This window comes from Protopterus annectens, chromosome 3.part0 (genome assembly GCF_019279795.1).
Source record: "Protopterus annectens isolate FY-2018-M chromosome 3.part0, PAN1.0, whole genome shotgun sequence".
NCBI lineage: Eukaryota > Metazoa > Chordata > Ceratodontiformes > Protopteridae > Protopterus > Protopterus annectens.
The window spans coordinates 1830689589-1830703452 of NC_056731.1; the positions used below are offsets into that span (position 1 = coordinate 1830689589).

Below are 13864 nucleotides of genomic sequence, written 5' to 3' on the forward strand. Positions count from 1 at the left end.
AACACTAGCCCTGACCGGGAGCTGGTTATGTTGTTGGCACCAACTAGAAAATCTCCTCCATTTGCTAATATATGTTTTCCTAGTTTCAGGATTCATTGACCCCATTAGTATCTGTGGTATGTCCTCAGGAAAAAGGTGTCTAAAAGACTGTCATCCAGACAGTCAGTTGAAGTCGACTGGCTCAGGATGTATCAAACACCCCTGATCTTCTGTGAGTAGATCCAATCTGACAGGAAGTTTGTGATAATTGTCCCTGGCCACTTCCAGAAGATGGGAGAACCACTGTTGCCTGGGCCAAAGGGAGTCACCACTATGATTGTGGGGAATTTCTTTAATATTCAGAAGTACCCTGGATATCAGTGGAAAGGGTGGAAAAGCATACAGGACCATTCCTTTCCAAGAAAAAGAAAAGGCATCTGTCTTCAATGCCTTCTTGCATGCAATTCTGGCGCACAATCTTGCCACCTGATTGTTCAGAGAGAATGCAAAAATGTCTGCTTGATGATCAAATCTTGGAAGACCTCCAATCTAGTTTTCATGTGCTAAGGTTTTCCCTTGTCTAGTTTTGCTCTGATGGAATGTAGGATGACTGTAGTGTGAAGCTATAACCTAAGCTAACATGGCTAGTCTGCAAAGGGGGTATGACCTGGTTTCCTCATGCTTGATGATGTACCACATGACTGTGGTGTTGCCTGTAACAGCTTGAAGAGGTCCAGGGCACCAAACTTGATTCAGAAAATTGAGTGTTTGATAAGGGCAAGCATTTATTTTACACGGATGTGCTTGAATCTGTCCTTGGTGTCCCACACACTTTGCACTTTTATCCCTCTTGAAACTGCTCTCCAAGCAAAGTCTGAAGCGTCTGTGTCTGCTTTGGATCAGGGGAGGAAGAATGGGTGACCTGGTTTAGGGACATTTGTTGTCTCCACAAAATGATTTCTTTTCTGACAAATACCAGCACTGGGATTTGAAAAGACAAAGAATGTTGCTTCTAGGACTAAAGTGACTTCAGGTACCACATCATCTTCACATGTGGAGTCTTGCCAGGGGTATGATGATAATCATAGAGGCCATGAGACTCAAAATCCTAAAGTATTTCCTCAGTGACCGAAGTTTGATTGGAAAACCTTAGAAATAGCTACAGATCTATTTTTTCATGTGGGAAAAAAGCTCTTTGAACTGAAGTGTCTAGCTGATGCCACAGGAACACTATCCTGTGTGAAGGAGCTACAAAAGAATTTTGAATGTTCTCTTGGAATCCCAACTTGTGTAAGAGATCCCTCACCCAAGTGAGATTCCTGACACTTTAAAAAAAAAAATCCTGCAAAGATAAGTAAGTTGTCTAAATATGGAAAAATGTGGATACCCTGTAGCATGCAATGAGTTATAACTGCAGCTAGAGCACTCCTGGTGCAGTGGATAGCCCAAAGTGTAACACAGAGAACTGATAATGTGATCCAGACACGAGAAACCTTAAGAAACACCTGATATCGGGATGTGATGATAAGCATCTTTTAACTCTAGTGTTACCAGGAAACTTACTTAAATGAGGAAGAAGAGGCAAAAGGTTGTGAAGTGACAGCATTTTGAATATGAGCACTACCACAAACAGGTTTAGGAAAGAATGATCCAGAACTGGTCTCCAAGCATCTTCTTTCACTGGCATTAAAACATCATTGAATAAACCCTTTCCCAACCTGGGAAGGAGGAAATGGTTCTATCACACCCCGAGACAGCATGTGTTGAAGCACAGGGGGAAACTGGGGAGTCTGGTGGTTGAAGAATTATCCCCTGAAAAGGAGAGATTTCCTCCCACTGCCATCTGAAACCTTGACAAATGATCTTCAGAACCCATTTGTCTGAAACTATCTGTTGCTAAAAAGAAAAGTGGAGAATCAGATTTTCTGAAAGGTAAAAGGGACTGCCAGGGTGGGAGGGGGAACAAGTTCCCTTAAGTAGTCACTCTGACTTGTTGGATTATCCTTGGTTTTGGGGATGGGTTCAGAATTCTTTTTGGAATCCCCTGCCATTTCTTTTTAAATGTCTGTTTACCTGCATTTTGGTGAGGCTATTCATTTTGTTTTTTGCTGAAACTGCATAAAAGGTAAGAGAATACTTTAAAAATTAGGAAAAAGAGGTCTGAAAAATCGAAAGCTTCCCTGTACCAACTTACCCTTTTTATCACACTTTTTGATAACCTCTGCAGCAGAGGAACCAAAACTAAAAGTTCTAAGGAGAGTTTAAAATCTCATTTTTCTCATCATCCAGGAGGTCCTGAGAATGCAGTTAGGCAAACCTCTTCAGGACAGTACCAATGACAATTGCCCTTGAAAAAGTATTAAATGAGTACACACACACACACACACACACACACACACACACACGCGCGCACACGCACACACACACACACGCACACACACACACACACACACACACACACACACACACACACACACACACTGTAAAACAAGTACTTACATGTAAAATGGAAGAAACTAAATTATTTAAAGCAGAAGAAACTGCCGACAAAACATTCCTCATACTTTCACAGTTAGTCAGAATAAATGTTAACACATAAGCCTGACAGTTCAAAATTCTGAAAATCAAAGTTGCAGAAGCATACACTTTTTCCCATACTTATCCATACTTTTCCAATCCTTGTCAGAAAGAGTAGGATTGAAATTAAAAAGAAGTTATCCCCTCACCATAACGTTCCATGTTTGTAGTCCATCTCACCCTTCATTCTTACATATGGGTTTGGAGCCGATCCTCGGCTCCGACACGTCCGATTACAAAGCTCAAAGTCTCTCAGTTGGCTCGTGGTAAGGTAGGTATCCTATAGTGCACTAGTAAGAATCCCCAGATCTTGTTTGCTGCTGTCTAAAAAGTATTTCCACAAGGAACAACAAAGATGAAAGGTCTCCACCCTACAGAAGATAAAATACTATCTTGTCTCCAGATCCTCCAAGGATACATGAACAGGGGTAGGTGGGTGGGTTCGTAAGAATGAAGGGCGAGATGGACTACAAACATGGAACATTATGGTGAGTACATAACTTCTTTATGTTCTGTAGTACTATCTCGCCTTCATTCTTACATATGGGACAGTGTCCCTAGCACCTTTTTCTTGGGTGGCTCACGAGAATATACTCCTAAGAACCGTGGAACCAAAGGAGGCTTTACCCCTAGAGGCCAAATCCAATTTGTAATGAGTAATAAAAGTATGAGGTGTAGCCCAAGTTGCTGCTGCACATATACTGTCAACTGGGACTCTGGCTTGAAAAGCAGCAGATGTGGATACAGATCTGGTAGAATGAGCTTTAATTTTAAACGGGAGTTCCTTGCCATTGGAAGAGTAAATAAATGAAATACAATTTGAGATCCAATTTGATAATGTAATCTTAGACACTAGCATACCTTTTCTTGTCTCCGGATTTCTAAGATATCTGCAAAGGAGATATCATCAGAGGATGACCTAGGGGACCCTTCTGACTCCTCGAGGTCAGTGTCAGAGGTGATGGACTCATCAGGGGAGTCTACATGCTTCCTCTTGCAAGTTCTCTTCCAAGGGGGTTCCTCAGAAGGGTATTCTGGGGAGGTCTCGGAACACTGGGGGCCACCCAACGGGGGCTCCTGAGGCTGCTGGTCTCTGCTGCCAAGAGAGAGATGGTGCTGAGACAGAGGTCGGAGCTTAAGGGGAAACAGCATCGGTACCCTTGTGCGAAGCTGAAGACCTAGACAGCACACTCCTCATCATCTCAAATGCAGACCTCTCTGGCTCCGAGGACAGTCCCAGTTCCGAGAAAATGGAAGTAGCCCTCGGCTCCAAAGTGATCGGCTCTGACACGGATGTAGGATTCGAGCTCAGCCTAGCCGATGCACCGAGAGGTAGGCTCGGAACCAAAGAAGTCCGGGTCCAAGCACCCCTGTTAGGGCCGACTGGTGAGCTTCAGCTCCTAGTCACCAAGGACGGTGCCGAAGATGTCGGAGAGGAACTCGGCTCCGAGACAGACACGAGAGGTGCAGGAACTGAGGGTTCCACAACAAGTGGCACTGATAGCTCTGGCTCCAAAGGACCAACAAGGCTTGAAGGAGGAACGGCAAAAGGGAATACGGCCTTAGACGGCTCTGGAATCTATTAGGTTGGAGCCAGCAACAAATTAGCTAGCACCAACGACTTCAATAGTCTAAACACTACTCTATATACATCCTCTTCAGAAAAACTCTTGGAGGATCTGGAAGATAAGGTAGGTGACCTAGATCTCTGCCAAATGGGAGATCTGAGAGTTGGGGAGACCAGCAATAACTCTCTAGACTGGCTCCAAGGTAAATGTTCAGTAGTTGGTTCAGAAAACCTTGGGGCTGACACTGGAGCGTCAATATCGATAACCTCAACCAGCTCCGAGGGCAATGGAGCCAAAGAGGTAAAAGTTTTGTCCAATTCTGAGATTTTCTGAGGAGGTCCAGATAAAATAGTCGGTGTGGGAGAATGTCTCTTGGCCAACTTGACCTTCTCTTTTTTTGAAAAAGGAGATCTGGAATGTGAGGATGAAAAGCTGGCTAAATCCTCCTCAAAAGAAGGCTTAAGGAGACCTTTCAGGATCAGTTTGTTCTTCCTTTCCTGGAGAACTCGAGAACTGAAAGAGTGACAGAAAGAACATGTTTCCTGAAGATGTATGGCACCGAGACAGTAAACACAATTACCAAAAAAAGCGATGGAACCAATTGCTCCCAACAGTCTAAATAGAAAGATTGAGAAGCAGTAGAGGCTCAAATCCTTGTAAAACGTACCACTCTTTATTGCACAAAAATCAGAGAACTGGATGAGAACTCCAACTAGACCTTGGAGTTCTCTGATTTTTGTGCAATAAAGAGTGGTACGTTTTACAAGGATTTGAGCCTCTTACTCTGCTTTGCTCAATTCGGTTTTCGTATTACAGTAAACACAATTACTATGTCCGTCAGTTATTGACATTTTTTGAGAGCATTTGAGACACTTTTTAAAACCTGAAGGTTTATGATCCTTAGACTCTTAGACATGTTTTCTCAAACAGAAACACAAGGGAAGGCAGAAAGAGAGGACAAGGTCCTCTAACTTAAATGGGCCTAGCCCTGCAAGAATACTGCACACAAGGAAAAACAATAGAGGACTAGGTCCTCTAACTTAAACGGGCCTAGCCCTGTCAAGAACAACACACAAAGACAAGCAAAAACAGAGGACTAGGTCCTCTAACTTATACTGGCCTTGCCCTGCTGAGGAAACAACACCAGAAAGGTTAATAGAGGACTAGGTCCTCTAACTTAAATGGACCTAGCTGTAACAGAGGAGAAACTAAGTCAAGAAAAAAGCTACCAAAAAATTGCAAATTCAACAACATGCTAGTTACTAGCTAATAAGAATTAGTAAAGACACTGCACACAGCTATCAATTATAGTACTATTCTAGTGAAAAATTCAATATTAGAATAGGTCCTAAGCCAAACATGGACCTGCCCAAAGAAGAGTAAATATAGCAAAAACTAGCACACAAGAAAGGAATACCACTCAGGGAACAAAATGAACCTGCGGAAGCAACGGCCAACAAGTTCTCAATAACAGCTACACAACTTGAAAAAACACACTACTATTCCTGTCTATAATATCTTTGACTAAGCTATATAAACTAAGCTAATACTGTTATGACAAAAATATCACTATGAACAATAATAATGAAGGAAAAATCCAACTTAGCCATGGCCAAGAACGAGAGCACTTCAGAACTCGCAGACACGGCAAACAAGATCTGGTGATTCTTACTAGTGCACTATGGGATACCTACCTTGCCACAAGCCAACTGAGGAAGCCAGTAGGTGAAAGCGCTAGCCGTGATTGTTTGTCGACCATTCTGTATAATAAAAAGCTCTTATTTATCTCAAGATACTTGCGTGGTGTATTTACCTAACGTACATCATAGGAATAGCATTGGTGGAATTATACTACTTGGATTACATTGTTTCAGACACCGTGAATTACCTGTCTTGGAATTACTGGTTTGGAACTGTAGATTTTGGTTTTTTGCTGCTACAATTATTCGACGAGGTTTATTGGTGAAAACGCTTAGAGAGGTGAATACCGACTGAGCGAATCAGTTATATATATGCACACTACTAAGGAGATGTGAGAACAGCTACGTGTGCATTTATTCTAAAACAAGGTACTGTTGACTGCATAGTATTACTGCATATTGATGCAAAATACCATAAAAATCCTTTAAGTACTGTTATTATTTCTAAAGGTACAGTTGCATGTAAAGTGCAACGTATATTTTGGGAATTCTTAACTGTTATATTCCGAATACAAAATAAGAATACCAGCCTACACACTAGTCACTCTTTCTTCTACTGATAACTTGGTTGGATTATTCAGACTGTGTGTCTTTGGAGCAGTAGTGACTGTTTTTGTATTCATACAAAATGTATAGTATAGGTTTAAGTATGAATAAATATTATTCAAGGTTATTAACTAAGAAAAAAAATTCTTTCAAGTGAAAGGTGGCCATTTCAAGAGCAGTATGAATTCATCTTCACTATACAAGTATAGACTATGTTTCCCTGCCCCTGCTTGCTTTTACCCCAGCTATAAAAATAAACTTTAATATTTTACCTATTCACTCCAGGCAGTGCTATGCTGCAAACTGCAATATTTTTGCCAAGCACATAGCTCTCAACCTTCCATCGCCAAAATGAGGAACACTCACCTTTATAATGTGGAACAAATGGGCAAAATGTGGAACACATACTAATGGCTTACTAACAACTTCAACTAGGAAGGTCATAGGATGGTTAAATATGCTGGTTTTACTTATAAAGAAGATCCTTTAATGAATCAATATGATTAATTTCTATTTACCATGGATTTCACTTAAAAAAATTCCTAACACTGAATGTGTGACAGACTCTTTCAATGTGGAACTTTGAGGAACTTCGAGGAACATGAACTTTTTAAGACCCCAAATGAGGTACGTTCCTCGTAATGAGGTACACTTGAGAGGTATGAAGCATGATATTCCCTTTTGGTCGTTTATGTCTGATTTTATCTATTTAATCTTAACATGCAGTTTTTCTTGCATACTGGTAAGTACAAAATATGGGAAATAAGTTATGAAACTGAAATAATCCTACTTCTTACCAGTCACCGATAGCAGTTACTGTTATGTAGATATTTGTCTTACTATGCTCTACCATTCCAAAGAACACAATGTATATATGCTTTCCAGGTACTGACAAACAAATGGAATCCAGTCTCTACCTGCTCCTAAATTTAAATTAAGTACTGTGACTGTAATGCCGCTAACTGTTCTAAACAAGCATGAGGAAGTGTGTGTGTGTGTGTGTGTGTGTGTGTGTGTGTGTGTGTGTGTGTGTGTGTGTGTGTGTGTGTGTGTGTGTGTGTTTAACAGTAGAAACTGATGAAAATACTCATCAAAAGTAATTAAAAAACAGAAATGAACACACTGGATCTTAGCAGTTTTCAGTCTGATATTACAGTGGTGATGACAGGCAGACTTTAAAACAAAATGCAGGAGTATTACACATGAAGCAATTGCTGAGACTAAAATAATGTGAAATACAAGTACAGTAAACTCTCAGTTAACTGGCACCCATGGGAATTGGTAGATGCCTGATAACTGTAGGTACTGGTTGATTGAGAGTTACTATTAAAAACAGGCTGTACTTTATACTATTTGTTTGGTTTGACTTGTTCTCAGGTTGGGGAGAGAGGGAATTTATTCCTATCTTCCTTTTTAAAACTCTAAAACTGTAAGCTATGTTTCTGGGGGGGGGGGGGGGGGGGGGGCAGAAAGTGCAACACATAAAAATTGTCCTGTATTTCTTCGGTATTTTTTTGCAAGGTTGCTTGAGACTGCCAGTTGCTTGAGTTCCGATTAACTGAGGGTTTATTGTAGCAAGATGCTAAATCTGTCAGCCCAAGAAATTCATAATAAAATTTAAGATTACATACACCAAATACTAGGGCAAAATGTACCGGTGAGGAAGTTAACGTAACCATAACAGTAGATGTTTGAATGATCACTGCTGATGTAGGCTTAGCTACATGATTTATATCCTGCTCCGGATATAACAGCCAGCCTGCTTAAAGATCTTAAGAGTACCTTTCGCACACTCAGACTACTGACAGCTCAAGCAGAGCTGTAGAAAATCAATGGTCTGGGCACCAAGCCTTTTACAGCTTTCTTGCCAACTGAAAGAGGAAGGTTCAGCCCTGAAAAAGGAAAATGCTAGGTAAATAAAAATCAGTGTGCTCACTCTGGCAACAAAAAATATAACAAAATAAAGAGGATGGGGGGAGGAAGTAGCTGCTGCAGCAATGATAGTTCAAACATCTACTGTTATGATGTTTACTCACACAACTGCACTATGTTCATTATTTGATCACTGCTGCAGCAGCCTTATTCTGGGTAGACTACCTCAGCTTAGACTGATTGGGAGGAGGAAGGATGATGGCCTAGAAGTCCCTGGAGAATGGTCCTAGCAAAACCTGCTCTACACCTGGAAAAGGAATCTAGATTGTTTTCTAAGTTATGAACCTCAAATCATCCTGATAAACCTGTCAAATGAAGCAAAAGTTAATTTTTCCAACATAAAGTTAAGATCCCAGAGAGAAGCCACCTGTTTTGTAGGTGACCAGATACACAGAACCCCTTTCAATTTTTCTTTTTTTTACATGGGAATGTTGAAAGTACATGGGCAGACATGCTGAAATAGCCAACAAATGAACTTTGACATTGGCATAAATAAGGCTAGAGGATAACAACTCACACAAATATTGTACAACCAGAGAAATACTAGCCATGAAAAGGTTCTGGTTCTCATCTTGGCAGCATTTTCCATGTACTAATATATGATTTCCTAATAGCAAGATGTTCTTCGTCTCCCATTGCTGCAGTCCTTACATATGGGTATTCCGCTGTCCACAATCGGCCCGAATACCAAAGGGCTAGAACCGGCGTCGGTCATCGGCGCCCGAGACTGACGTCAGTACGTGCCAGTACAAATGCGCATGACCGACGCCATAACCTCAGTCTTTCTTGCCGCATGGTCCTAAGCAGAAGCAGCATTTGCAAGTGCCGTTCGGTGTGCTGGAATTGTCGGTTTTCGAGTTTCAGACCGGAGACCAAGTTGGGCTAAGTACCCCGTTGGGGACACTTTTGTCTTTTTCTTGCCTCAGTATTGACGGATGTCAGAAAAAGTTAATAACTATATTTCTTGTGGGAAACAGATTCCTCATAGGGATTACCATTCACTTATGCATTCCTTGTTTAGGGCCTGAGCACGACGTTGTTGGGTGTCGCTTTTGTGCTACTTTTAACAAGTGTACTATTAAACGTCGGTTGGACTGTGCTAGGCTGGTGTTTGGTAAACGTTGTAATTACAACATGCCGTCGGATTCTCCGACGACTGGTTCTTCTAAGAAACGCAAAGAAAAGTCTTTGCGGTCCAAACAGGATGAGTCGTCCACTCCGGACGCCGGTTCTATAGTACCACTGGCTACTTCAGCGGCTCCTTCTGAAAGTTTACCTGAGTCTCAAGGGGAGCCTTTGTTACTACAGGAAGTGGCTTCTCCTGTGTTAGGCCAGGCTGAGGGTGCTTCTCTGATGTCTGTGGTTCCCTCCCCTCATAGGGTAGTTAGGCCTCCTCCTTCTCAAAGCAAAGCCCATTCTAAGTCTAAGTCTGCCCCTGCTGGTGCTAGTCCCCAGGGTCCAGCTCCTAGGAAGCACATGTTAAAAATGGCTGAAGATTTGATTACTTTAATTAGGGGTTCTATGCCCCCCCCTGCGAAGAGGCCCAGGGTAGAGACAGAGTTGGAGGGTTTGGTTCAGTCTTCCAATGAGTCAGATTCCTCTGTGGAAGAACTTCAGGATTTCCCTCCCTATTCTGATTCGGAGGCTGAGGACACTACTCCCTCTGTGTCCCCTCCAGAAGATTTTTCTTTCTCTGAGACTTTGCATTCCATGAGGGAACATTTCAAATGGGAGGGCCAGGATTATTCTGATTCTCGTAAAAGGCTAAGAGAATTCTTGTTTTTGCCTCAGCATAGGCCCTTGGCTATTCCCCCTGTACTGGATATTGTTCAGGATGTATTTTCTGAGGCTGCCCTTAACCCAGATTCTCTGCCTCCTGCCCTGGTTAAACCAGATAGATACTACAGGGTTCCGGAAGCTCACAAGTACTTATATAAGAGTCCTAGGGCTGATCCAGAAACTATTACTCAAGGCCCCAAAGGTGTTAGGGCTTCTGTGGTTAAGAATCCAGTTCCTCTGGACAAGGATGCTAGGGCCCTGGATAGGTGGGGTAAAAAACTGTATACCTCTTCTACTTTGGCTATGAGAGCTTTAAATTGTCAGTTTCATATGCTCCGGTATCAAAATTATTTGCTGGGCCAATTGAAATGTAAAGTAGATGCTTTAGCTGAAGGTATTGAATGTAAGGAGCTTCAGGATTTAGTGCATGCTTCAGACCAAGTTGGTAAGCATTCTTTGCAGTGTGGTTTTGATGCTTTACAGGCTTCTTCCAGGGTGGCTGCTACTAGTTCAGTTGTTCGCAGGCATGCTTGGCTTAAAGATCAGACCTTGTCGGAGCATGTTAAGGCTCGAATTATGGATGCTCCTCTACAATCTGATGTTCTTTTTGGTCCTCCAGTAGAATCAGTTTTGAAAAAATTGGAGGAAAAAGCTAAGTCTATGCAGACAGTTAAGGACTTTTTACAGGTTCAGCCCCCTAAGTTCAGTAGGAATTGGCCTGCTAAGGGTTGGTCTTTCCCCTCTTCGGATTATCAATCTAGGGGCAGGTCGAGGCGAGGTAGAGGTAGGGCTTCCTCTCAGGGCCCTGTTACTTCTAGGTCTTTGAGTTCTTCTGCCCCTTCTGCTGGGGAGGGCAGGGGTCAGTCCTTTCGGAAACAGACCCAATGACCCGTGTCTTCAGCTGCCGGACTCTGCCTTGCTGGCAGCCCCTCTAGGAGGAAAACTGGGACTTTTCAAAAGGAATTGGCATTTGGTTACCCAAGACCAATGGGTATTGGACATAATAAATCGAGGCTACAAATTTTATTTTCACACATTCCCTCCTTTCAAAGGTATGCCAGATGTGCCTCATCAGCAAAGACTGGAAGCACAGACACAAATTTCTTCTCTGCTTCAGTTGGGAGCAATACAGGAAGTACCTTCTGCAGAAAGAGGCACAGGGTTTTATTCCCGTCTTTTCTTAGTGCCAAAGAAAGGAAATACTTGGAGACCAATTCTGGACTTGTCCATTCTAAATACCTTTCTGGAAATTCCAAAATTCAAGATGTTAACACTGCAACAGCTGTTACCTATGCTGGGCAAAGATCACTGGATGGTGACTCTGGATCTCAAAGAGGCCTATCTTCACATTCCTATCAGGCCCAGTTGCAGGAAATTCCTGAGATTTCGGAATGAGAATTTGCATTATCAGTTCTCTGCATTGCCCTTTGGCTTGTCTACTGCGCCCAGGGTATTCACAAAAGTCCTGGCTCCAGTAATAGCTTTTCTCAGACTGACAGGAATTCAAATTTATCCTTATCTGGACGACTGTTTGATTCTGGCTCAAGGCAAGCACGAACTTCTTCAACATCTGAAGTATGTAATGACAGTTTTGAGATGCCTAGGGTATTCTGTGAACAAAATAAAGTCCAGTCTAGTACCCTCACAGGAGATATGTTTTCTGGGTGTGAAAGTGAATACAGCTGCTCAGATGGCATTTCTTACCCCGGACAAACAAAGAATTCTTCACCTATACTTCCAACAGCTATCAGTAATGTCCTGGCTGACTGCAAGGACAGTCCTTCAAGCCTTGGGGTTCATGGCATCTTGCATTCTAGTAATTCCCAATGCCAAACTGCATATGAGGAAGCTACAATGGTATCTCAAAAGTGTTTGGACTCAACACTGCCACGATTTGGACACTGTCATTCGGATTCTACCTTGCATTCAGAGAGAATTTCTGTGGTGGGCTCAGGAATGTCACCTAAACAAGGGGCTCTCTGTGACCCAACCAGAGGCAAGTCAGATATTGACGACAGACGCCTCGGAGTCAGCCTGGGGAGCTCATTTCAGAAGAAAATGGATTCAAGACCTTTGGCCCCCAGAGCTACTTCACTTGCATATCAACATGAAAGAGATGCTGGCAGTTCAATTTGCTTTGGAAGGATTCAAGAGCCTACTTCAACCAGGACTGGTGTTGATTCGAACAGACAACACGACTGTCATGTGGTACATCAACAAGCAAGGGGGAACTCATTCTTACCCTCTTTGCAGACAAGCAATGCTGTTATGGGAAACTGCTTTGAATCTGCACATCACTCTTCGAGCACAGTTTCTGCCAGGAACACAAAATTCTTTAGCAGATGTTCTGAGCAGACAGATTGTGGATCCTCACGAATGGAAATTGGACTCTCAGGTATTTCTTCAGTTGACAATGGCTTGGGGAACTCCAGACATAGATCTGTTCACTTCTCCTCTGAATTTCCAACTGCCACTGTTTTGCACAAGGCTATTTCATCCAAAAGCCTGGAAAATAGATGCACTATCCTTCAGTTGGAGCAACCTTCACGTGTATGCTTTTCCTCCTTTGCCTCTTCTTCCAAAGGTGCTGTTGAAAGTCAGGAGGGACAAACCTTGCATGATCCTTATAGCACCGGATTGGCCTCGTCAGCATTGGTACCCTCTGTTGAGGAGCCTAATTCATGTACCACCTTGGCCATTACCACAGATTCCTCACTTATTGTCTCAGGAAGACAATCATTTTCTCAATGTCAGGGTGCAATCCCTACACCTGACAGCCTGGCGCATTCTGTTTTAGAGAAGGAGGACCTTCAGCTCCCTCAACAAGTTTTGGATGTTATTTTGGAAGCCAGGCATCCTAGTACTCGAAAAGTTTATGCTGGTAAATGGAAGAGATTTTTTCTTTGGAGTTCAGCTAAAGGCTTTGATGTCGAATTGCATAATTTGAGTTGTACATTGCAATATTTGACTATTTTATTGGACAAGGGTTTGTCCTTCTCTTCTGTAAAAGTGCATGCTGCAGCTATTTCTGCTCACTATGATTGTGACCCTCCTTTATTTTCACATCCATTGGTTAAACAGTTTCTTAGAGGGCAAAGAATATAAGACCCCCACGGAGGGCTCCTACTCCTACCTGGGATCTTAATTTTGTTTTGGAAAAGCTGACTCTGCCTCCTTTTGAACCTGCAGCTACAGCTGAATTGCAGTTGTTGTCTTGGAAGACTGCTTTTTTATTGGCTGTTACTTCTGCTAGAAGGGTATCTGAATTACAGGCCCTCATGGCAGTGGAACCTTTTCTGATTTTTCACAATGACAGAGTTTCCTTACGTACTAATCCTACTTTTCTGCCTAAAGTGATTTCTAATGTGGCATTGAACCAATCTGTACATTTGCCTACTTTTTATGCTAACCCCCAAAATGAAGGGGAAAAAGTTTTGCATTCTTTGGATGTACATAGGCAGTTAAGGTATTATTTGAGCAGAACCAAAGAGTTCAGAAGATCTCAACAATTATTTGTTTCATTTGCTTTGTCTTCACGATGGAAGGCTGTCTCGAAACAGACTATTTCCAAGTGGATTGGACATTGTATTGCTTTTTGTTACTCTCATCATGGCAAGGATGTTCCAGTTGGGATCAGGCCTCATTCTACTAGGGCTACGGCCACCTCTACTGCTTTTTTGAGAGGGATAGCTACTAAAGACATTCTAGAGGCAGCTACTTGGAGTTCTGTACATACCTTTACAAAGCATTATCATTTACCTCTTTATTCTGGGTCTAGGGCTG

General features: G+C 42.4%; 1 protein-coding gene across 1 annotated transcript in view; it reads right to left on the reverse strand.

Annotated features, from left to right (window-relative positions):
* Nucleotides 1-13864, reverse strand: part of WNT9A (Wnt family member 9A) — a 707942-nt gene that overhangs the window by 296835 nt on the left and 397243 nt on the right. The window lies entirely within an intron of this gene.